The sequence below is a fragment of the Triturus cristatus genome, chromosome 12 (assembly GCF_964204655.1).
Source record: "Triturus cristatus chromosome 12, aTriCri1.1, whole genome shotgun sequence".
Taxonomy (NCBI): Eukaryota; Metazoa; Chordata; class Amphibia; order Caudata; family Salamandridae; genus Triturus; species Triturus cristatus.
Genome location: NC_140595.1, coordinates 238404762 through 238428229, shown reverse-complemented (window position 1 = coordinate 238428229; position 23468 = coordinate 238404762).

Here is a 23468-nt window from a genome sequence, read left to right as displayed (position 1 = left end):
TACGATGGCGGTCTCGCTGTCCCAGTCATCAAGCTATATTACTTAGCCTCACAGCTATTGGTCATAAATGAATCTGTGTATGCAGAAGTGAGTGAACCAGCCTATAGAGAGGACAGAGACGTAATAGTAGGAGGGAGCTGTGAATCGCTCCTCTACGCTAAAAAGACATGCCCTAGCCACACCGCAGTAGTGGTGGCATGCTGGAGAGAGGCAAACAAAATATTGGGATGGCGGGACAAATTAGGAAGCATGATGCCCTTGTGGGTTGGAGATCAGTTGAAAGATGTGGTGACATAGAAAGGCTTTAGAAGCTGGCAGACAATAGGCATAGAGCTGTTTGGGGATGTCTGGTGAAACGATACTCCTCTGCCGTTTGAAGACCTACAGAAGGAATACTCTCTCTCTCACTGACTCAAAGATTCCTGTACCTGAGACTCATGCACGCCCTGTGAAGCCACATACAGCGGGGCACGACTCTTCCACAACACTCCCCCTTAGAAGATAGTCTCCTGGCAGACCCAATTCCCGAGAGGGCGACATCCACAATTTATTGTAAACTAATGAACAACATGCCAGACCCTCTGACGACCCTTAGGGCAGCCTGGGTTAACAATTTGGGCAATATAGATGACGAGGAGGGGTCGGAAGCACTTCAAGGCCCCAGAGAAACAGCAATCTGCACAAGATACTGATTAGTAAAGCTTAATGTGCTACACCATACTTATTATCCTTGCACGATATTGTTCAAATGGGGGAGGGCACTGACACCGCTCTGCGTCAGGGGCTGCCAGCAGGAGGGTTCCTTTTTTTCATATCCTATGGGAGTGCCCCAAGATTGTGCTTTTCTGGCAGGGGGTCACGGACATAATTGCAAAAGTATCCAGCTTGGAAGTCCCAATGGACGCTAAGGGGCTTGTCCTGCCGATTAAGGGGGAATCAGAAAGACCCAGGTATACTAATATTTGGTTGAAGCTGTCGCCCGGAATTGCAAAGCAAAACATCACCAGGCGCTGGGGAGCTTCCCAGCCAACATCAGTGACTGAATGGGAAAAAGATTTGGATTGGTGTCAGTGAGCAGAAGGAACTACATACAAAAGTAGGGGCTGCATCAAGAAATGGGAGAAGATTTGGTCGCAATGGAGCAGGTACAGGAGGATATAGGACGCCCTAACGTATATGTCATAACGGTTACTATGACCTCTAATATTGATCCTGGGGGGGGGGGGGGGGGGTACGGGGGGGTGGTGGCCTGGCGAGATGGCTGCTTGGAAGCTTTGAGCCCAAGCACCGCAGCCTCAAGTAACAATCCTCAGGCATTTTCCCTCTAGAGACCTTTTAAATACACAAACAAACAAACAAACTTTATTCAGCTTTCACATATAAAACCATAAAAGGACTATAATACATTAAAAAAAAATCATAACATAAATTACACATTCATCACATGATGGACCAGACTCCCTGAAAATCTCTTATAATACATACCCTAAAATACATCATAAAGTGCATATATCATTGCACATAAAAGTAAAAAGTGACTAGAATGGGAGCGCTAGGTGGCGCCTGCCTGTCATGGACGCCTTCCCGTGAGGCTCCCGACGCCGGTCCCCGCAAATCCGCCTAATCCCCTCCTGGACTGCCCTGGCCGGCCACGACCTGGGCGCTGGGGTGTGTAAGGCTGCCCTGCTGCCCCACGCCGGCTCTTGAGACGCTGTGACCACCGGGGGCCTGCCTGGACGACGTGCAGCCCGGCCGGCGTCGGACGCGGACGACTGTGGAACCGCGATCTGGCCAGGCAGCAAATCCAGCCCGCGGCGCCCACGAGGGGCGCAGGCCTGATCCGGCCTGAGACGAGGACGCGGCGGCCGCGCGGCTGCCGCGGAGGCTGAAGACACTGGCTGGGTGCTGTCCTGCCTCGTGGATGCAGCCCGAGGCCCCCTGACATGCTATGCTGGGACCCCCCCGAGCGGAGCCTGAGAGCAGGAACAGGCGGTGAGTGCGGCGGCGGAGGATCGCTTCACCGGGGCGGCTGCGGGGGTTGGGGGCGGAGGGGAGACCCCCCCATCGGGCCGTGCGTCGGCGGCCGGGGAGACCCATACCCCTGCTCCCCCCCCTCCCTCTCTACAACCTCTCCTCCTGGCTGCGGCGCTGCCCCGGCCCCGTGGCTCAGAGACTGGCCTCCGGTCCCGGGGGTGGAGGGGTCCTCACTGCTTCGGGCCGCACATCGGCGGTCGGGGGGTGTCGCTGCTGTTACCCCCCCCCCTCATCATCGTTTGGGGCCCCGGATCACGCAAGTCGACAGGAGACACCGTGCCCCCCCCCTGGGGGTGGCGGAGGGACCGCTCGGGCGAGGTGTCCCCCCTGGAGAGGTGGGCTATGCTCCGGAGGGCTGGCCCTGGCGATTCCCGGCGGTGGTGCCCTTGAGGAACGACCCGCTGCCCGGAGACTGTGGGCTGCGCTGCTTGACCTTGCTTCGCTGGGAGAGGCTCGCGGCCACGACTGAGGCGGGGGATCGGACTCGCTGCCCCGCTGGGGAGCCCGCCGGAGACTGACCGCTGGGGCTGGCCGCGTCGGGCCCTTTCCGGCCGCGGGTTCCCCCCGCCGCCCCCCTGCTGGGCTCCTGTCCGCTCGAGCACCCCCTGACGCTCTGCGGGTGTGACGTTCGCTCGTTGCCCCGATTCACGGACGGCCGCCGCAGATATGGGTAAAGACAAAGCCAACAAGCCAGCGTCCGGGGCCACCCAAACCAGGATGGACAAATTTACGACTTCCGACAAGGGGCCCGGCTCCGCGGCCGCGCCGGCCCCGGCCCCTGCCACGGACCTTGCTGCCATCCTGCAGGCCATCAACTCCTCCCGCGCCTCCCTCGAGGGCATGGTGGGAGAGGTCAAAGTGGACGTTGCTCTTCTCCGACAGGATCTGCGGAATGCCACCGCCCGCATTTCCGAGGCCGAGTCCCGGATCTCCACCGCCGAGGACGACATCCGCCACCTACAGGACCAGGTTCGGGAGTTGACCACCCACTCTAAGGAACTACACCGCCGGGTCGAAGATGCAGAAAATCGCGCCCGGCGCAACAACCTGCGCTTAGTGGGATTTCCGGAGGGAGTTGAATCGGGCCGAGCGGACGACTTCATGGAGCGATGGTTCCGGTCCTGGATGCCGGCGGACAGCCTATCTCCCTCGTTCGTGGTGGAGAGAGCCCACCGCTCCCTGGCCCCCAGGCCCCCAGGTGCGCCCCCCCGGCCGTTCATCCTCAAACTTTTGAACTTCCGCGACCGGGACGCCATCCTCCGCGAGGCCCGCTGCCAGGGCGCCCTCCATTACCAGAACCACAAAATCATGATATTTCCGGACTACACCCGCGAAGTCCAAGAGCAACGCCGCTCCTACACGGAGGTGAAACAAAAGATGCGCTCTCTGGGACTCCAATATCAGCTCCAGTTCCCGGCCCGCCTCCGGGTCGTCTTCCAGCACAAGACTCTGTTCTTCGATACCCCGCGGGCGGCCTGGGCCTGGTTGACGGAGGAGCACCCCCTGCAGTGCTCTGGACGCGGCTCGCCTACGGGTATGCGGGGGGGACGAGGAAGGCCCCGGACATCGAAGACCCGTCGGCGGCATCGCACGTTACCCCGGGAGCGCACAGCGGAGGAGGTGATCAACACGCGCTCTGGGAGAAGGTCGCGCCGAGGGTCGAGAGCCTCCTCGGCCGCACACGCCAGTCCCGGGGCAGATGGACGGCGGACCGTGCCGCCCCGGCCCACGGGCCCTGCAACTCAGCCGGTCGAATTGGTGGACTCTTCGGACCTCTCTCGCAGCCCCAACATTTGACTTTCTTTGCTTCTTTTGGGGGAGGGGGGCTGGGGATGCCTGGACGGGGGTGGGATGCTCCGTTATTAGTGTTGCTCTTGGCCAGGGCAGGTAACTCAGGTTTGAATTTATCGGTATCAGGGGTCCACTAGCGCTCAAGCCCAAGCGTTTTAGCTTGGTGGTTCTTTCATTTGGTTCGGGCGACAGATGCTTCGGTTTTCGAAGTGTAGGGTGGGGGGGGGGGGGGTTGGGGTTGGTTTGGGGTTGTTTCTTCCCCGTTGGGAAGACTTTGTTGGTGGGGGATGACTCCCTCTTAATTGTTGTACTAAGGCATCATGTGCTGTTTGGCTTGCTCTCCTGCCCGATGTCCCGTTGTCCTTCCTCTCTGGGGACCTGCTCAGCCGCGCCCCTACTGGCCCCCTCTCCTGTCCTAGACCATGGCTGACCCGCCTGTCCCTAGGGCCGCCATGCGCATACTATCCTGGAACGTCAATGGTCTTCTGGACCGTTTTAAACGTATGGCGGTCCTCAAATACGCGCAACGCGCTGAGATCGATGTACTCCTCCTCCAGGAGACTCACCTGTTGGGTAACAACTGCCCCTTCCTTGGCCGCTACGGTTATGACAGGGTATGGCATTCCGGTTTTGCACGGGGATCCCGAGGGGTGGCCATTTTGCTCCGCAAGTCCTTCCCCTTTGTCCTGTCCCGGGTGCATTTGGACCCTCAAGGTATGGTAGTGGTGGTTTCTGGCAGTCTGGAGGGGCGACCCCTTACCCTGATGTTCCTTTATGCGGCGCCATCCCTCTTGCAGTCGGCCCTCTCCCACGCAGCGGGTCTCCTCCCGACACTCCCGGCGGGCTCCCTCATTCTCGGCGGAGATTTCAACGCCGTCTACTCGCCTCACCTGGACTCGACGGGCCCGGTCTCCCTGTCCCGCGTCGCCCGCGCAAAACAGCTCTCATCCTGGGCTGAATCGCAGGGCCTCTGCGATGTCTGGCGGATCTGGCACCCGCAGGCACGCCAATACACCCACACATCGGCGGCCCATCACTCCCATGCCCGGATCGACCTCATCTTCGTACCATCCACCGACTGCGCGGGGGTGCGAGATGTACGCATTCTTCCGAGGGGCCTTTCGGACCACTCGCCTGTGCTCCTCGCTCTTGGTCCCCCACCCCTCTCTGCCCGTCCGATGTGGCGCCTGAGCGCCTGGTTCCTCCACGACAAGGCTTTCCGGAAGGCGGTCGGGGGCGAAATCGCCGACTACTACTCCCATAACGAGGGCTCTGTCATCTCCCCTGCCGTCTTGTGGGAGGCCGGCAGGGCGACTGTCTGGGGCGCCGCTAAGGGGCATCTGCAGCGCCAACGGCGGGCCCAATCCCAGAAGCTCGCGGAATGCGAAGCCCAAGCCTTGGAATTAGAGCGCGGTCTGGGGGAATTGGACGATGCCGTCCGATCTCGTCGATTGGCCTTCCTGCGGGAAGAGATTCGCCTCCATTCCCTGGAGGCGGCGAAGATTCTATGGCGCTCCTCGGTGGCCCGGGTCTACGGGTGGGGAGACAAAAACGGCACTCTTCTCCACCGACTGGCGACCTACCCCCGGGCGGGAAGGATCATTCCGGCCATCGCGGACCCAGCGGGTGGTACTCACACAGCCTCGGTGGCGATAGCCCAGGCGTTCGCTGACTATTACTCCCAGCTATACCGCCACAGGCCGTCCACGCTCTCCCTTGAGGAATTGCTGGGGACGACCGCGGTGACACTTACGCGGTTGCAGCCTGAGGTTTCCGAGACCCTTGATTCGCCGATCGAGCTGCAGGAGATCGAGGAGGCCATTGGCCGCTTGGCGCCTGGGAAGACCCCGGGTCCCGACGGGTTCCCCCAGGAGTACTACGCTCACTATCGTGAGATGCTGGCCCCGAGGCTTCGGGACGTCTTTGCAGCCGTGGTGGAAACGGGCTCGTTCCGGCCCGAGACGGACACGGCAACCATAGTTGCCCTCCCCAAGACTCAGCCTCCCTCGCGGTCCTGCTCCGACTATCGGCCGATATCCCTTATCAACACCGAACTCAAAATCTATGCTACGGTCCTGGCACAGCGGTTGCGCCCGTCGCTTGCCTCCTTGGTCCACCCGGATCAATGCGGCTTCATGCCGGAGCGGGGGACCAGACACTGCCTGCGGCGCCTGCATCTTGCGATGGCGCACCGCGGCCGCCTTTCCCCCTATCTGGCCCTCCCCCTGGTTGACTTTGAAAAGGCCTTCGACTCCGTGGGATGGGCGTACTTGGCCGACGTCCTGGAACGCATGGGTTTCGGCCCCCGGTTCCGTGCCATGGTAGCGGTCCTGTACGCGCACCCGCAGGCCCGGGTGTTGGTCAACGGGGCTCTCTCTCGCCCGTTTCCCATAGGTCGGGGGACGCGCCAGGGTTGTCCGCTCTCGCCCCTCCTTTTTGCGTTGGCCATGGAACCCCTGGCGATGCTGATTCGCGCGGATCCCGTTCTTCGCGGATGGGAATGGCCAGCTGTGGCCCCCGATAAGATTGCCCTCTACGCGGACGATGTCCTCCTCTATCTTTCCGACCCAGCGACCTCGGGGCCCCGGGTCCGCCAGATCCTCCATCGGTTTGGCCAGGCGTCGGGTCTCCATCTGAACCCCAAAAAATCTGTTCTAGTCCCGCTACACCCGTCGCGGGAATGTTTCGACTGGCAATCAGATATTCCCCTCCGGAGACTCTCCTTTAAGTACCTGGGGATCTGGGTCACCCTCCTCCCGGAACTCTGCTGGGCACTCAATGTGGCTCCAGTAGTAAACAAAGCCAGATCAGATATGCTCCGGTGGCAGGCCCTCCCATTGAATCCGCTAGGAAGAGTCGCCTTATATAAGATGATGATCCTCCCCAAGTTTCTTTACATGCTGCAAAACACTCCATGCCCCTTTCCGCGCCCGTGGTTCCGGGACCTGGATAAGATGGTGACCAAATTCCTTTGGGGCGGTGGTCGACCTCGGCTGGCCTTGGACCGCTGCAGGGTCCCCTCCTACGACGGCGGCCTAAGCATGACCAACCTCTACCTCTACTATCTGGCCACCCAACTACTGGTGGTCCACGATTGGTTCTCAGGGGGCTGGGGCGACCCGGCTTATCGACTCGAGGTGAACTGCCTCGGGTTCTCCTCCATCCAAAACATGCTCTATGGCACAACGATCCCCCTGTCGCTCCCCGGCGTCGTGCGGGCTCCCTTTCTCGCGTGGCGTGCGGCCTTGCGACACACCAGATGGTCGGGGACGTCCACGCAACTCACTCCGCTTTGGCACGGGACGTGGCTGCGGGAGGTGGTGGGACTAACGGGCTTTCGGCAGTGGGATCTTCTCGGTATATCCTGTCTGGGCGATATATGGCGTGGAAGCCGCATGTGTTCCTTCCAGGAGCTTCGGACCCGCTTCTCGCTGCAGCCTTCTCAATTTTACCGCTACCTTCAACTGCGCCACGCGGTTCGGGCTCACGTCCCTCTAGATTCCAGACTGCCTTCCCATAGTCCGCCTGAGGCCCAGGTGATGTTGGGGTATCTTGGGAGGGGGGCATATCCCGCATTTATAAATCCCTAATTAATAATACACCGGTGGATTGGAGCGGGCTAAAGCAGCGATGGGAGGCTTGGGTGGGACCCCTGGATGAGGCGGACTGGAGGGACGCCCTTGTGGGCCCTCGGTCACTTACCACCTCCGCTAGGCTGCGGCTTATCCAACTTTATTACCTCCACACTGCCTATTTGACCCCGGACCGCCTGTATCGTGCGGGCCTCCGCGTGGACGCCTCTTGCACTCGCTGTGGGGAGGTTCCGGCAGATTTTTTCCACATGGTGTGGTCTTGCCCTCGTCTGGGGGACTACTGGGCAGCGATCGAGGCCGATCTAGCGGAGGTCCTGGGTTGGGAGGTCCCCCACGAGCCTAGAATGGCCCTGCTGGGCATCATGGACGGGATGGACGGGTCCCGTAATGAAAAGTACTTCCTCACCACTGCCCTTATGGTGGCCAAGAGAGATATAGCGGCAGTGTGGTCACAGCCAGACCCGCCCAGAGTGGCTACCTGGAGTAAAGGGGTGGATTGGTGTGCGGCTCAGGAGCGGTCGCTATACGCTGCACGGGGCTGCCCAAAAAAATTTCGCAAGATATGGGGGAAATGGTTGGGGGGCCTGTTTTGAAGGGTGGGTGCACAGGGGGGGGACGGGGGATGGGAGGGGGCGGGAGGGTTTTTGCACTTGCCTGTTGATGCTTTCCTGATTGCAGATACTGATGCCTTGTTCACTGCACTGCTGTATATTATTCCTGATATTGTTCTTTATGCCGCAAAACACAATAAAAAGAAGTTTATCAAAAAAAGTGACTAGAATAAGAACATACCCTAACAGATACTGACATTCAATCATCGCAGGCTCTAAACTTGCAGATTTTAGGAAATTAAGGACAAATAAAATAGAATCTCCATTCAACAGTTGTAAATAGATAAGAGCTGGATGCGCCTGCTTACATTCCAACCACCTTAGAATAGGGGTAATAAAAACTTTCCGGGGGATCACATAATACTTAGAAAATATTAGAAAATAAAGTAAGTCCTGTGGAGACTCACCGTCGCAGCTACAGGATGCTAGAATCTGTCCTCTACTGCTCCCCGTGGCAAGGGCAACAAGAGGTGAAAGAGGTCCAGGCAAAACCTGGTCAATAAAAAGCGTTCATAAGTGCTAAAAGATCCCAGGAGCTATGGCTCAGTCGATAGTGTTGTTTTCAATATTACAAATTCGCGAACAGTAAGGGGTATATTCACAAGAACGTGTGATAACTACAGCAAGAGTACCGTAACGCAACTTTCAATATCACAGCCCATCGTGGAAAAATAACCCTGTGTCAACGTGGAATTCACAACAAGGCAGTACCATGCGATAGCAATCAGATAACGCGGACAATGTCAGCGTCAAAATCAACGCCACGCCGCAAAAATGTGAAATGCGAACGCGAAAAATCATGCGATGAGGCCAATCGCGGTACAGAAATCAGCGAAGACCAGCCACAGGCCTGCAAATGCCACACGTCTGGCGGAACAATGCACTATAAAAGCAAGAAAAAAAGCGCCCAAAAAACATTCAAACTGCGTAGCAACATGGATGCACCCGGACTGAGTGCAGAGGACAAGCCGAACACCACAAGCTCCACGGAGGACCAGCCAGGAACCCCGCGTTCGGGGAAGGGCAAGAACAAGAGGAAGAGGAAGACTGGGTTCAATCCGCAGGAAGACCGGATCCTCGTCACGGAGGTGACTGAACGTTTGGCACCTCCACTGTGGCACTGGCAACATAACATAACAGGTGTATTTGTAAAGCGCACGATTACCCGAAGGTGTCCTGGTGCTGAATAACAGATGTTTATTGTTACCCAACTCAATGGCACTCATTTTATCGACCTCAAATGGATGAAAGGCTGAGTGGGCCCGCCGGGATTTGAACCTGTGACCATGAGGTCGAACACAGGCCCCTGCAGTGGCTGCTTTAGTCCACTGAGCCACCAGACCCGGCTCCCAAACCAAAATATGGCAGGCCATCCTAACCAGCGTCAATGCAGTCGGAGAGTCGAGGAGGCCACTGGAGGCCGTCAAGAGGCGCTGCCATGATCTGAAAAGGCAGACCAAATATAAGCTTGCCGCCAACAGGAAGGCAGCAACGGCGACTGGAGGTGGGCCCCCCTGCGACACAGGAGGAGCTGGATGAGCTGGAGCAAATGGTGGCCACAGTCAGCAGTGAGGAGACGGTGGCAGGATTGGGGGGCCTGGACACAGCATGATACGCCCTGACACAACAGCAACAGGGTGAGTAACAACCAGCGACGGGGGAGACGGGGGGAGATGGGCACAATGGCACACATGTGCAATCAAGTGTAGCACACTGCACACCCACAATGACCGAGGAACATGTCCCTGATTGGCTTGTCACACTGCAGTACACATAGAAATTCCAAGTAGGCCCCCACCCACAATGTGCACAGAGGGCCCCCCCATCACCAACATCACAACCGACCCATGCACATGTGCTGAATCCAGCAAAACAGCGGCTCTGTGACCCACACTGACTATGCAAGTAACACTGCATGTCCGATAGCATGGCAGCAACCAAAACAAGCATTTACAATGCAACAGTCTCGGCATTGTTAAAGTTAGAGCTATTGGCATTGCTCATGACATTATTTTTGTTTATGCTGGCACGCAAACTTCAATACACAGCGCAAGGCTGCTAGGCTGTCAGCATACACGGCAACGGGTGTCTTGTTACCCACTTTAGTCATGTTGCAGCTTTAGAGACACATTTGATCGCAGGTCCTATGAATGTGTATCATGTAAATAATACCATTCACAGCCCAAAGGAATATGCGGGATACATTGTGACTTATAAAACCATACTGTACGATGCTTGTGCAACCCTTGGCCCTGCACCCGCTGGCAAACTTAAACCAGCCACTTCTGGGAAACAACATATAAAGATAATAACGAGTACTGGCAAGTCCACGGTGCTGCAATGCACGGACTGAATGACGGCTGCCGTGTCAGGCCGCCGCACAAAGAGTCAATGCATGCCGCCCAAAACAAAGGACTGCGCGGCCCGACACGACCGCCGATGGCCCAACGCGCCTCAGGCCGCAGGACAGCACTCCCAGCAGGAAATAGATGGATGTATTGGGCTACAGCAGATCACCTCTCCCGGGGCCCCCGCAGACCCCAAACGGAAAGCCCAATGGCAAGCCAGCAGTCTCCCAGGGTCACAACACACAGAGACAGCCCAGGTCGTCCTCGACCAATGGCGGCGCAGACCGTAACCAGGCATGGCTGCCGATGGTCCAAGGTGCCCTCAGGTCACAAGCCGGCAACCCCGGCAGGGAACAGAGCAGTGCGGCAGATCTCTCCACCGGGGCCCCGCGTAGATCTCAGGCGGGGGGCCCAGGGGTAAGCCGGTAGTCACTCAGGGTCAGAGCACACAAGGTGATTACAGGCCGGCCCTAATTAACACGGTCGCGGCCCGCGACTCGACTCAGCTGCCTATGGACCGGTATACCTCTGGCCCCAGGCCAACAGGCCAGCGCCCCGGCGAAATTGTGTCGAAAGCAGTGGGACGGTTCCACCGTCCAGGTCCCTTTAATGTGCTGGCCGGGGGGAGTGCACGCCGCGGTACGATGCGACTGCCGAATTACAGGCCGTGTGCTGCTGCTCCCCTGGCAGTGCCACCACTCACCGTCCTCCTTTCACAGGCCGGGAGAGGTCAATTTGTTCATAGGAGCCGCTGAATACGCATCCAGCAGCACAGGGGAAGATATCCACAGGTCCTGGGACATCGATAGGCAAGGGCGTCACCAGGGACCGCAGGAGAGCTCCTCAGGGCCGATGGCAGCAGGATAAATGTCGGTTTATTGTGGGGCTACGGGAACTCTACAGAAGTACGTCCTTCATGTCTGACTGCTTCGCCACGCCCCCAGATCGTTTTCTTTTTGCCGTCTGGTTCGGACGTGTGTGCCTATGCTCTGGGTCGAGAGCGTCACGGTGCTCTGTTTGGTTCCTGCTCACCCTCGTAAGTATTGTTTCTCATCACGTATTCCATCTTGCATTTCGATATATTGAAGCCTTTCTGTTTCTGCCTGAACTGCTGCATAAAATTCCCGGACTGAATGACGGCGGGGTACGGAAAGCCTGTTTCGACATTTATGCGTAAAACAAATAAGCCACAAACCCCACAGTATATACACTATGGTCAGACAAATATTAAATAACCCACTGGTGAGTGAGTGCTTTTACCTGAAAGGGGCCTTGAAACGCCGAGCAGCAAGGAAGAGGCGACCCCACATCCCGCTCCGATAAAATGGATGAATCTTCAGACGCTAAAAACAAAAACAAACACGCCCACCACGTGTAAAAGGGGCTGAAAGGGGAGGGGCTTCTAAAAAGACAAAGAATCGAAAAAACACGCCCACGATTCCGAAAAAGACGGGGCTTGTTTGGAGAGACAAAGCTCTTCTCCAATAGCTGACCAGCATTTAAGAGGCCAGCCAATGGAGAAGAGGGAAAAAAGGGGCGGGTTAAAGCCCCACTCCTAAAACGTTAAATCTCGCGAGCGAGACTGCGCAAGCGCAGCCTTCGCTAGCCGAGACCTAAAAATGACATGGTCCATGAATCGACATGGAGGTAGCCCAGTGCGGATCATATCCGTAAAGGAGCAGGTCACACTCACATGTCCACGTGCACCCACAACCCATGCCCTACGAAACACGCAGCAGACTAACAATGCACCATGCCACAAAATCTGTCTGAGTGCACATATGACCCAAGTAAAAAGCAAATCAGGCCCGATAAGGCACTCCGCCTCAAAGGGAGAAGGCCAAACAAAATCAGATCTGCAGGGGCAACTCCCCCGCAATGCAGCACACACACATACCAATCACAGGACATCAGCAACAACGGCAATGTGGTACAATGTGCAACACCAGCACCACAGGACAGAGCTCACAATAGGTTTGCTCGTGTATAGTAACTGTCCACTCACATCTGGCATTGCCTGACACAGTGTGATGATAATGAACGGGTACTACCCCACATCCGTCATGTATTCGGAAAACACACTGACTGCCATCAAATAGCCAGCTCCTCCCAAACAGATATTGGACTTCTGTCATCAGCAATTCAAGCAGTGTTCTCAAACCCCTTATATTACAGAGCTTTACAGAGACTAAAGAGAGCTGCTTTGGCAGGAGGATTATGGTATGGGGACAGACTAGCATTAAACATGGAGGCGAAGGAAGAATTGAGATGGTGGATGGAGAATTTTGAAGCATGAAATGGGTGTGCGATATTTGGGACAAGACCAGACTTTGTTCTTGAAACAGATGCAAGTATGTCAGTATGTCAGTATAGGGTGCAACCTTTAAAAATCAGGAGACAGGTGGCATTTGGAATATGTTAGAAAGAAAGGAACATACCAACTGTCTAGAATTAAGAGCGGTTTTGTTTGCCCTTTACAGTTTCAAACAGTTGCAAAGAAGGTCAGCTTTGTTAAAAAATGGACAACGTGACAGCAGTGACATATCATCAAGCTAGGTGGGAGAAGATCAAAGAGATTAGCGAATTTAGCAAGAGAAATGTGTGATTGTTGTTAGGACTACAAGATTGAATTGAGAAAGAATATTTTCCGGGAATTCACAATGTAATATCAGACAGGAATCCAAGGAATCAAAACAGATTTCAGAAATTTGAAATCGGCCATTTCCAAAAGCTGAATGTGGATCTTTTCACATCTAGGCTAACCTTTCAGTTAACGAAGTATGTCAGTTGGAGACTGGATCGGGGCGCAATGGAAGTGGATGTGTTTATGCAGGATTGTTCGGGCTGAAAGTGTGTTTCCCCCTTTCTCTATGATACAGAGTTTTGTTACAGTGCAGGACCCAGAATTGTCAGATTGTTTTAGTGATGCCTTTTGGAAGACTCAGGAAGTTTCTGACTGTTTTAGAATTGGCTATGTAGAGTCCTTATTTAATCAGGTCCAGGAAGGGATTGTTAACAGAAGCAGAAGATAGAAAGCATCCGTTAATTCTATTGGGTTTATTTAACCTTCTAGTTTGGAAAATGTCAGGGAATCCGGAAGATTCAGAGGACTTTCGGAATCAGCTACAGGGTTACTTAATGAGTTTTGGGCCCCAGGAACTATGAAAAGATACAAGAGGGCATGGGGAGTGTGGTTATGTAGGTGGGAGGCCAGGGATTTGGATCCGGTGGAGGCTGATGAAATAGAGGTGACTACATTTTTAGCAGAATTATTTGATACGGGACTGGCTTACAAAATAGTGAATTGTTGTCATTCAGCAGTAGCATTAGGGCATTCTTTGCTTTAAGGTATTTTAGTGGGAAAGTGCCCTTTAATTTGTAGAGTGATGAAAGGGATAAGGTTGAGAGGAGGTCCTGAACCTAAGTATCAGTCACTTTGAGACTTTGAGACGTAGACTTAGAGCTGAAATTGTTTCAGGAGTTGCCTAGTAATAATTAGCTGGGTGTAAGATCCTGGAAATTAGCGGCTTTACTGTGTTTAATTTCCATTAGAAGAGTTTCAGGTGTGGGAGATTTGGAATTGAACAGATGTTACCAAGCAATGGGAGTGCTGTTTAAGATTTTGAAAAGGACAAAAACTATGCCAAGATCTATATTTTATTGAAGATTAGATAATTTGCCAAAGTTATATGTGGTTAAATGTATTCAAGAATATGAGTGTAGAATGTTGGAGAAAAGGAGTGCTGGAGTGGATCAGTTATTGATCTTGTATGTAAAACCTTTTCAAGCGGTACGAATGCAACCATTGTAATGTGGGTGAAGTCTTCAATGAAGAAAGCAGATTAAAGTGTTCAGCACATTCGATAAGGGGTGCCATGGCAAGTAAAACCTTTATGTCAGGAGGAAAGTTGGATGAGATTATGAAGACAGTGGACTGGTCTAACGAGATACATGTATGAAATTTTATTTTAGACAAATAAATCATGTTTTGCATTCAGATACTTTGACATGCATAATACTTGCCGCCTGTCGTGCCATTAAATGTTAATGGTATATTATATAAAGAATTGCAATCTTATTAAAGACAAGGAGGCAAGCATCATCCCACTACACCCTCTCAGGTTACTTGGAGGAAGTGGGATTATTCATTATTGACAACATAGTTTGAAGAATACGAGTATTTGAATATTAAGTTGTTATGCTGCTTAAGACATGGGAAGAAGGCTATACTGGTGTTTGCATATTTTTAGATCAGTAAGGAGATGATGGTATGAGAACACAGAAGAAGCAGATAGGTAAGAGAATAGAAAAAAAAGAGAAAGAACATGGAAGTCAGAGATTTATATAGACTCGAGAGTTCGGTTTTCATTGCGATGTAGTTTGCATTCTGTTGTTGGAACTTCTAATGCTAGCCTCCTCGTCTTTAATAAAATCACAATTCTTTATACAGTAAACCTTTATGAATTGACATCTCCAGCCACCAATAGCTGGACCAGGGTCTGGACAGTTAATTGACTTTGACACTTTTATGCCTCAGTGACTTCACAAAAAACACCATCTTAACTCAGCTTTCCATTCACTATCTGTCAGAGCACAGCAGTGACCTCATATACACTCACTGTTTCCTTAAACATATCACCCATAATATCTCCAGCCTCCTCATTATTAATATGTACTAGACATGAGAAACAGTCAGCTGAGTAGTTTTTTACTCCAAGGATATACTATAAGGTCAAAGTAAGCTCTTGAAGGGGAACTACATATTCTGGATGATACTGAATCAAGTGCTATTCTCGCAAAGACCTCTTTTAAAGGTTTATGGTCAGCTCAAACCTGAAAAGAAGTGCCCCACATAAAATTGTGAATTATGTTCAAGGCCCAATATATGGCTTATGCCTCCCTTTCAATTACCGAGTCATTGTTCTAAGACCCCTTCAAACAGCATGAAGCACACTCAGTCAGTTCCTCAACTCAATTGTTTTTGAAGCAGAACTGCCCTTAGACTATACAAGGTTGCATCCGTAACTATAATGGTGTCATCACCTGCAACACACGCCTGAAAACTGGGTGCATTATGCAAATCCTTTTTTTTAATTTTGAATTCTGTTTTGCAGTTAGTATTCCATTCAAACTCCACTTTCTTACCAAGAAGGGTTTTCAAATTAAAAGTCTTATGAGCATACATTTTTACAAATTTGATGTAGTATTCGGTCATTTCTAGGAATTATACCAATTCCTCCTTGTTACCCGGCTCTTCAAGATTTATGAGGGTGTCCACTAACTGCCTCTTAGGCCTAATGCCGGAGCCGGAAATATGATGACGTAGATCATTTACTTCCTGTACATCAAATTTGCATTTATTCTCTTTTAAACTCAGAGCAGCTCTAGTTAGTCTTTTCAAAACTGCATGTACTCTATCATCAATGTTATATTACAGCATTCCAGAGAGAAGTCAGTTGGGCTGAGCAGAGGAGCTTGCTTAGGTGTTTTGAATAGCGCTTTTCCTGAACTAGCTTCACAGATGTCATGTGTATTATAAAGATCATTTTAACTGGCGACGAGGATGGGATACTGTAATATAACATGTTAAGGTTGCTGAGCTTTGAACAGTGAACACTAGCCAAGTGACATCATTGACATCATGTCACAGGACAAAACAGACTGCCTATGAGAGAAACTGTCTAGTTAGATCTGAACTGTAAAGTAAAACAATTGCCTTTGTTCAAGATGCACTTGCCTTAAGGGATCCACCTATTTCAAAGTACCAACAGACCACACAGCTGCTGAACTGGCTTAGATATCTAATAAGGGGGGGGGGGGGGGGAGGGGGGGGGGAGGGAAGTTTAGTCTTTTTTCCTCCATTAAGAACAGTCTTAAAAAATTCTGAGATATGGAGTACGTAAGGATCCACAGTCCCTTTCCTTAGCACATCCTCCACTTCCCTGTCTACCTGTCCCTTCGGTCTGTGAAAAAAAAATATATGTCTGGGTTCCTCTATTGAACTAAAATATGTGAAACCCCATTACCGTCTGCAAAATTCAAGAGTCCCTCTGCGGGAAGCTTCAATAGTGGGCAAACCATACCAGTGTTCTCCCCAACTTTACATATGAAAACAGATGATGCTCACCTGCAAATCCACCTCTCAAGTTTTTGGGGAAGCCTCTGTAATTGCCTCTGGAGTAGAGGCTCCTGTGCTTGATTGGTCTGGCATGCAGTCCTGCACCACCTGTGCAACCATGAACACCAGACACATTTTGTATATCAGTTGTCTATAGAGATACCTGAGCCTTGTCAAAAGCCGAACATGTTGATCAACTTTCCGAGATCCTTGACAAAAGGGTCTTGGAAGAGACAACCATAGGCCACTGACTAAGCCAGTGAGCTCAACATATCCCCTAGCTTTGGATCCTTTTTACTAATCAGGGACCTGCATTGTTCTGAGGAAATCTTAAAATTCGGCTTCTCTAAGAGGCAAATAGCTCACTTCGACCAGACCCACAAGACATGGTGCCGGACTCCTTTGTGTCTTCTGGCAGCTCAAAAAATCTTGTTCAAGTGGTCTAGCACATCTAATAACTTATCCTGGAAGGAGCACCTGCACCAATTGATTCCCTTAGAAGATCCATAGAGCATCTTCCGAGGAAGGTAATCTTTGTGTCTATTATACAGATTTGGATGACTCTGACCTCCAACAAAGTCCTAACGCATTCAGCTCTGTGTCTCTCTATAACCTCTTTATCTAAGGGCTTGCATAGTCATACAGACAGAAACTGGACAACCTTATCCAAGAAGCTGCATTCCGAAGGCCTTGTGTGACAATCCCCTGCCTCATCATATTCCACCATCTCCTAGTCATCTAGTTTGTTCAAGCTGTGATCCTTCACTAGGTCTGGAACAGCTATTTTAAGGACTTGATGTGGGTGCCAAGGTCTGGTTCTTCCAGTTCCGGCTACGATCATGGAACGACATCCTAACACCCACTTGATGGCTTATGGGGAATAACAGAACTGGTTATATGTGTCACAATTTGGATTCTGTAAAGATCATGGGACAGAAACAGCATTACCTTTGGCCACGGACAGTATTAGGCAACTCGTGGACACGGGGAAAGAGGTAGCAATGATCCTGCTGGATCTTTTAGCTGCCTTTGAAACCATCTCCCCGTCCCTTCTGACCTATCGCCTATATGAACTGGGTGTCTCAGGCAGAGCGCGGAAACTACTGGCCTCTTTCCTCAATGGTAGATCTCAGAAAGTGGCAGTGAATCACTATCTATCTTACCCTTTGTCTTTGCCTTGTGGGGTGCCGCAGGGCTCATCATTAAGCCCCATACTCTTTAACCTGTATGTCTCTCCCCATGGCAAGATTATTTCCTCATTTTGGCTCCAGGTGGTCTACTACGTGGAGGACACCCAGCATATCGTGTCATTTTCAAAAGACATGGTAGCGACTGCAGTAAATTTTAACCATTGCATGACATCAGTAGCTGTATGGATGAGGAGAAACTATCTGAAACTCAACGGGGAAAAGTCTGAGGTTTTACTTTTTGGAAGTCAAACCTCCATCTGGAATCACAGCTGGTGGCCAGGGACATTAGGCACTATTCAGATGCCCACTGATAAGGCTAAGAACCTGGGGATCTTGTAAGACTGTCATCTCTCATTAGACCACCAGGTCAATTGTGTGGCTGCAATGTGTTTCTGATTGATCAGGATGTTAAAAAAAGATTTTTCCTTTCATTCCCCTTGATGCTTGGAAACTAGTGGCTTTGGCATTAGTCATGTCGAGAGTCGATTACTGTAATGCTCTATATTTAGACACGAACAAGAGCACCCAAGCTAAATTACAGCTAGGGCAGAAGGCACTGGCCAGGCACACTCAGGGCATTCCTAACTACAGTTAGTGAATAAGGGGTAATGGTACCTTCACTGGCTCCCCATAAGGAAACAGACCATGTTCAAATCTATTTGCTTAGTGCATAAGGCCCTCCATCAGATCTGTCCGACAGGACTTAGGACTATGTTTAATTGCTGGGAAATGTCCTTTAGGACAAAACCAGAACCACGCTGTGCTTTCACAATGCTGGCAATAGAACAAACGTGTCATTAGCACGCTTTCTTCAGCACGCAAGAAGTTACGACTTGCTTTAGAGGGTGCGTATTGGTGGAATGGTATTGGATTAAAAGTCCAACACCTTTCCTACTACTGCGCAGACTGGAGTTGGAATAGTAAATGATCCTATTTCAAAGTCCAAAGTCCCTCTAGCGCAAGTGTGCTGAATGAATGCGAACTAACGACGTGTTTGTTCTAATGACGGCGTGATGAAGGCATGCGTGCTAAACGCATGCGAGATTCCGTTGTACATTCTTCACAGCTATGCCCCCAGCAGGAATCTTTGATCTGCTCATCTTAATCTAGTTACAGTGCCTAGATTTCAGAAGAAGTGGGGCCTTCTCAATTGTGGCAGCAAGATCATGGAACTCACTGCCAAGTCATTTGGCCAGAATGAGAGCCCACGCTCCTTCTAGGAACGCTTTAAAGACCTGGCTCGTCACACAATCGTTTTTTATGATAGACAGTGTGTTCACTACTCCGGGGTGGACCTTCATCACTGCGACCTTAGGGCCTTGCTGCCTTTGGGCATTTGCTGCGCTCTACAAAGGCTGAGGCTTGAGCCGGGAGATAGGCACAACGAAACATATAACTGCAGCGGGGGCTCTCACGGCATATGGTATCTTTATTTTAATTACTAAAAAGGCACATCGACCTGCTCTTAGCACTCGGGAGCGAGGAGCGCTTCCCGACATTTTTAAAGATTTGAATCTGCTTTTAGGGGCTTTTTAATCATTATTTGGATATTTGCTTGCACTTTTGCACACTCTCCCTACCTTCCTGGAGTCTCCACAGTTAACGCTGATTGCGCCTGCGTGCTTTGGGGGCAGGCGGAGGCGGCCATCTGAAGTGGACAAGGGGTAGCAGGCTAGTCTTTCTAGAGGCCTGGCTACTTAGGGAGACTCTGGCGCGAGCGCGCCCTGATACTTCTCCTGAGGCTTGAGCCGGGAGATAGGCACAACGAAACATAGAACTGCAGCGGGGGCTCTCACGGCATATGGTATCTTTATTTTAATTACTAAAAAGGCACATCGACCTGCTCTTAGCACTCGGGAGCGAGGACCGCTTCCCGACATTTTTAAAGATTTTAATCTGCTTTTAGGGGCTTTTTAAATCATTATTTGGATATTTGCTTGCACTTTTGCACACTCTCCCTACCTTCCCGGAGTCTCCACAGTTAACGCTGATTGCGCCTGCGTGCTTTGGGGGCAGGCGAAGGCGGCCATCTTAGGTGAACAAGGGGTAGCAGGCTAGTCTTTCTAGAGCCGTGGCTGCTTAGAGAGACGCTGGCGCGAGCGCGCAGCTAGCAAGCCTAAGGCAAGCCCGTCTGCGCTCAGGTCGCGCACAGCACCCATACCCCTGGTTGTTTGAAATCAGGGGAGACCTTAACCTATACATACACTAGAGAGGCTTAACTGGAATTGATAGGGTCGTATAAGACCACCAATTGCACATGCCTTGCTATTGACTCAGGGTCTTTAACGCCCCCCGGGTCCTGTCTAAACTGCAAGACGGTGCTACCTACTATTCTCTACCAGCCGGTTAAGTCCAAGAAGGCCCACAATACACGGGCCGGCCCAACTAGTAGAAATGTTAGTTGCATTTTGATTAATGCTAGGTCCTTCGTGAAACACAGTATAGAGTGCACAAGCCTGATGGAGGATAATGACATAAAGCTAGCATTCATCACCGAAACATGGACAGACGAGGCGTCCGGACCGGACCTGGTGAAAGCCACTCCACCAGGCTTCCTGTGTAAGGTCCTTAACGGGCCAAACAGGAAAGGAGGTGGGCTGGCAGTCATTTACCATAATTCCATTCATGGGACCTTTAAACCAGTATGCTCACCAACCTGCGAAGCTTTTTCTTTTAACCTCAGTTTAACAGACCATCATTCCTTCAAGGGTATGCTACTATACAGGCCACCAGGGGCCAGACATTCTTTCTTTGCTTCTTTGGGGAATATATTGGAAGAAGGCCTTTTGTGTGACTCATATACCATCTTGGGAGATTTTAATTTTCATTTAGATCTCCCTAGCGTCCCTGAGACAGCTAGGCTATTGAATTTGATGGACACTGCCGATCTCAAACAACATGTTAGAGGGCCCTCTCACCTAGCTGCCCACACCTTGGAGGGTGTTTTCTCTAACCATCCAGGGATGTTTTTTGTAGGTCTACTGCCGTTGGTTTGGTCTGATCATGCTGCCGCTCTGTTTGACCTCAATTTGGAGATCCAACAGATAAGGAGCAGATGTTATAAAGAACAGATTGAAACCAGAGCCTGGAACAAAGTAGATGCGGGGACATTGCAGGAAGTCCTAACCTTCTCAGCTGGCCAAGTAACGGTGGCCTCCTATACCAGATGGCTCTCACAAGCATGCGATGAATTGGCTACTCGTAAACTTATTGTACCGAAAAGAGCTCATCCTTCGGCTCCATGGTACACAGAGGAGTTAAAAACTCATAAATGTACTTGCAAACACTTAGAACGTAATTGGAGGAGAGGATATCTCGACACAGAGAAGACATTATATAAATCGAGCCTGCAAATCTATAAGCAAGCGGTTCAGTTGGCCAAACAGAAATATTATTCAACTCAAATTGAATTGGCCAAGAATTCCTCGAGAGAGCTTTTTCAAACGGTCTCCAAGTAGGCCATTTTGAGGCCAACCACTATTCAGTCTAGCCCTGATCTCTGCGAAGAGATTGCCACGTTCTTTCGAACGAAAGTGACAAACATATTCGCAGCCTTCAGTGACTCAATCAAGGGTGGTTCATCTGAGGTAACTGACCCTGAACACTCAAAACCCCCCTCGCAGGTCATGAAGGATTTTAACCCACTGATGGTGCAGGACACGCTGGAACTACTAACAGGTGTTAAATCTGGGTCACCTTTGGATCCATGCCCATTAAAAATTACCAAACTGGCCCCTGTCCCTATCGCACTATCTCTTACATCTATTTTTATGGTTTAAATGTTTTTATTGATTACCAAACTTCAAAGAAAACCGCATACCCATAGCGATCATTATGCACTGCTGTAGTATAACCACTGTTCCAAAGAACTTTAGAGCTTTATCGTAACAGTGTGCACATAGCTGGATTAGAACCTTGACAAAGAAAAACCATAAAGTAAAAAAGAAGAGAAATAAGAACTCCCACAAGCCCCCTCCCCTGCCCCCTCCCCTCCTCGTGCTCCACGTCCATTCCCAAGGCCTTCCTGAACACCCATCGGCCCCCTCAGCATTCCTCCTCTGACGCCGCTGTGAGGCGCAACAGTCGAAGATATCGGGGGCATGTGACTTCTCTGAATTCAACAGCCAATAGCGACAGGAAGGGCTGCCACAACTCACCATATTTATCCCCCTCTCCCGCCATAGTAAGTGCCAATTTCTCCATGCCCAGGACGTACCACAACCAGCCTGTGAAAGTCGGGATGTGGGGGGTGCGCCAGTGTGTAAGAATGTTTTGTGTAGCCGACCCTAAGGCAATGGCCATCTGTCTGCCTCTGCGAGATCGCAATGGGTAGGTCAGGGGGTTGGGAAGACCTAGTAGTACATAAGCTAGAAAGCATGGTATCTCAGTCTTAAAGTGTTTGTCCACTTCATCCAGCACCTGGGTCCATAAGATTGAATGTATGTACACTCCCACAGCAAATGGACTAGGTTACCCACCTGGCCACAGCCCCTCCAGCACGTCGCCTCCCTAGATCGGTCCATTGCATTTAAGCGTTCTGGAGTATAGTACCAATATGTCACAATCTTCGTAAGTGTCTCCGTAAGTCCCATGTGATATGCTGAGTGCCGGGCCCTATAATAAATGCCTTCCCATTCTTTGTGACTGAGTGTTCTGCCCAACTCCCGCTCCCATCGCTCCCTACTAGGATTGTGTGAGTGTTTGTATTTAATCTGCAACATCTTATAGAGATCAGAGATGAGATTTTTGTCCGACGTGCGTGTGATAAGCCATCTTTCATAAGGGTCCTCAAAGTGGGTCTGGAGGTCAAGCTGCTGATCGTGGATCTAATGATCTCTTGCTGTAGTGTCGCTATCTCTGTGTCCCTCCCGTCACTCTTACCCTCCAGGTCCGCGACCCGTTCTCCAATGCAGTCCATGTCGCGTCGGACCTCTTTGATCTCTGATGTGAACTCTTGCTTGAGGGTGTGAATGTCTTCCCTTAATGCAACAAACATCGACTCGAGGAACGCCTTGGTGATGGGTTCCGCTCCACCAGCCCCCGTCGACATCTGTCCCGAAGCCCCCGCGTCCGCACCAGAGGCCATTTGTCCGGCCGGTGTCTTGGCAAAAATGTCTTTAAGGGTCCTGTCCGGCCGCTTCCTGGAATTGGACATAACTCTTCCCCAGTGGGCCCGCGGAACCGCGTGCAGAGCCCAGATCCCCCGTCGCCAGCCCCTTGTCAGAAGATGGAGTCCCCAAGACAGTGCGCGGCAGAAAGAACAGCAGCCGGGGTCGGCAGGCCGCCTGGTGTTGCGCAATCTTCACCGCTGCCAACGATCCCTGGGTCTAACACATCGGCATGGCCAACACCAGCTCCCGTGTGCAATGATGAAGCCTATCCTCGGAACTTTCTTTCGCTCCACCCAGCGACTCCTCCAGGCGGCACCTCCGTCCCCGAGGGCCAGCCGCAGCGATTCGGCGCCGCCAGAGCCGGCCACAGTACTCCTCTAGTGGCGCGCTCCTCTACGGGAAGACGCCAATCGCGACCAGGCCCGAAAGTGGCGCAGCAGAGCGGAGGGTCTCAGCGACCGTTCCCCCAGCTCCACCCCACCGCAGTTCCACAGCCCAGGGCCCTCCCTAGCTCAAGCAGGTCAAGGGGCGCAGAAGAGTGGTCCCCCTTTGGAAAGTGTCATTTGCTCCACCAGGACGGTCGTCTTGGAGCTCGGGGACAGTACCGATCAACTTAGTTGTACAAAACAGTAGACCCGGCTCTTTGTAGCTTAAATCCACGCAGCAGGCTTC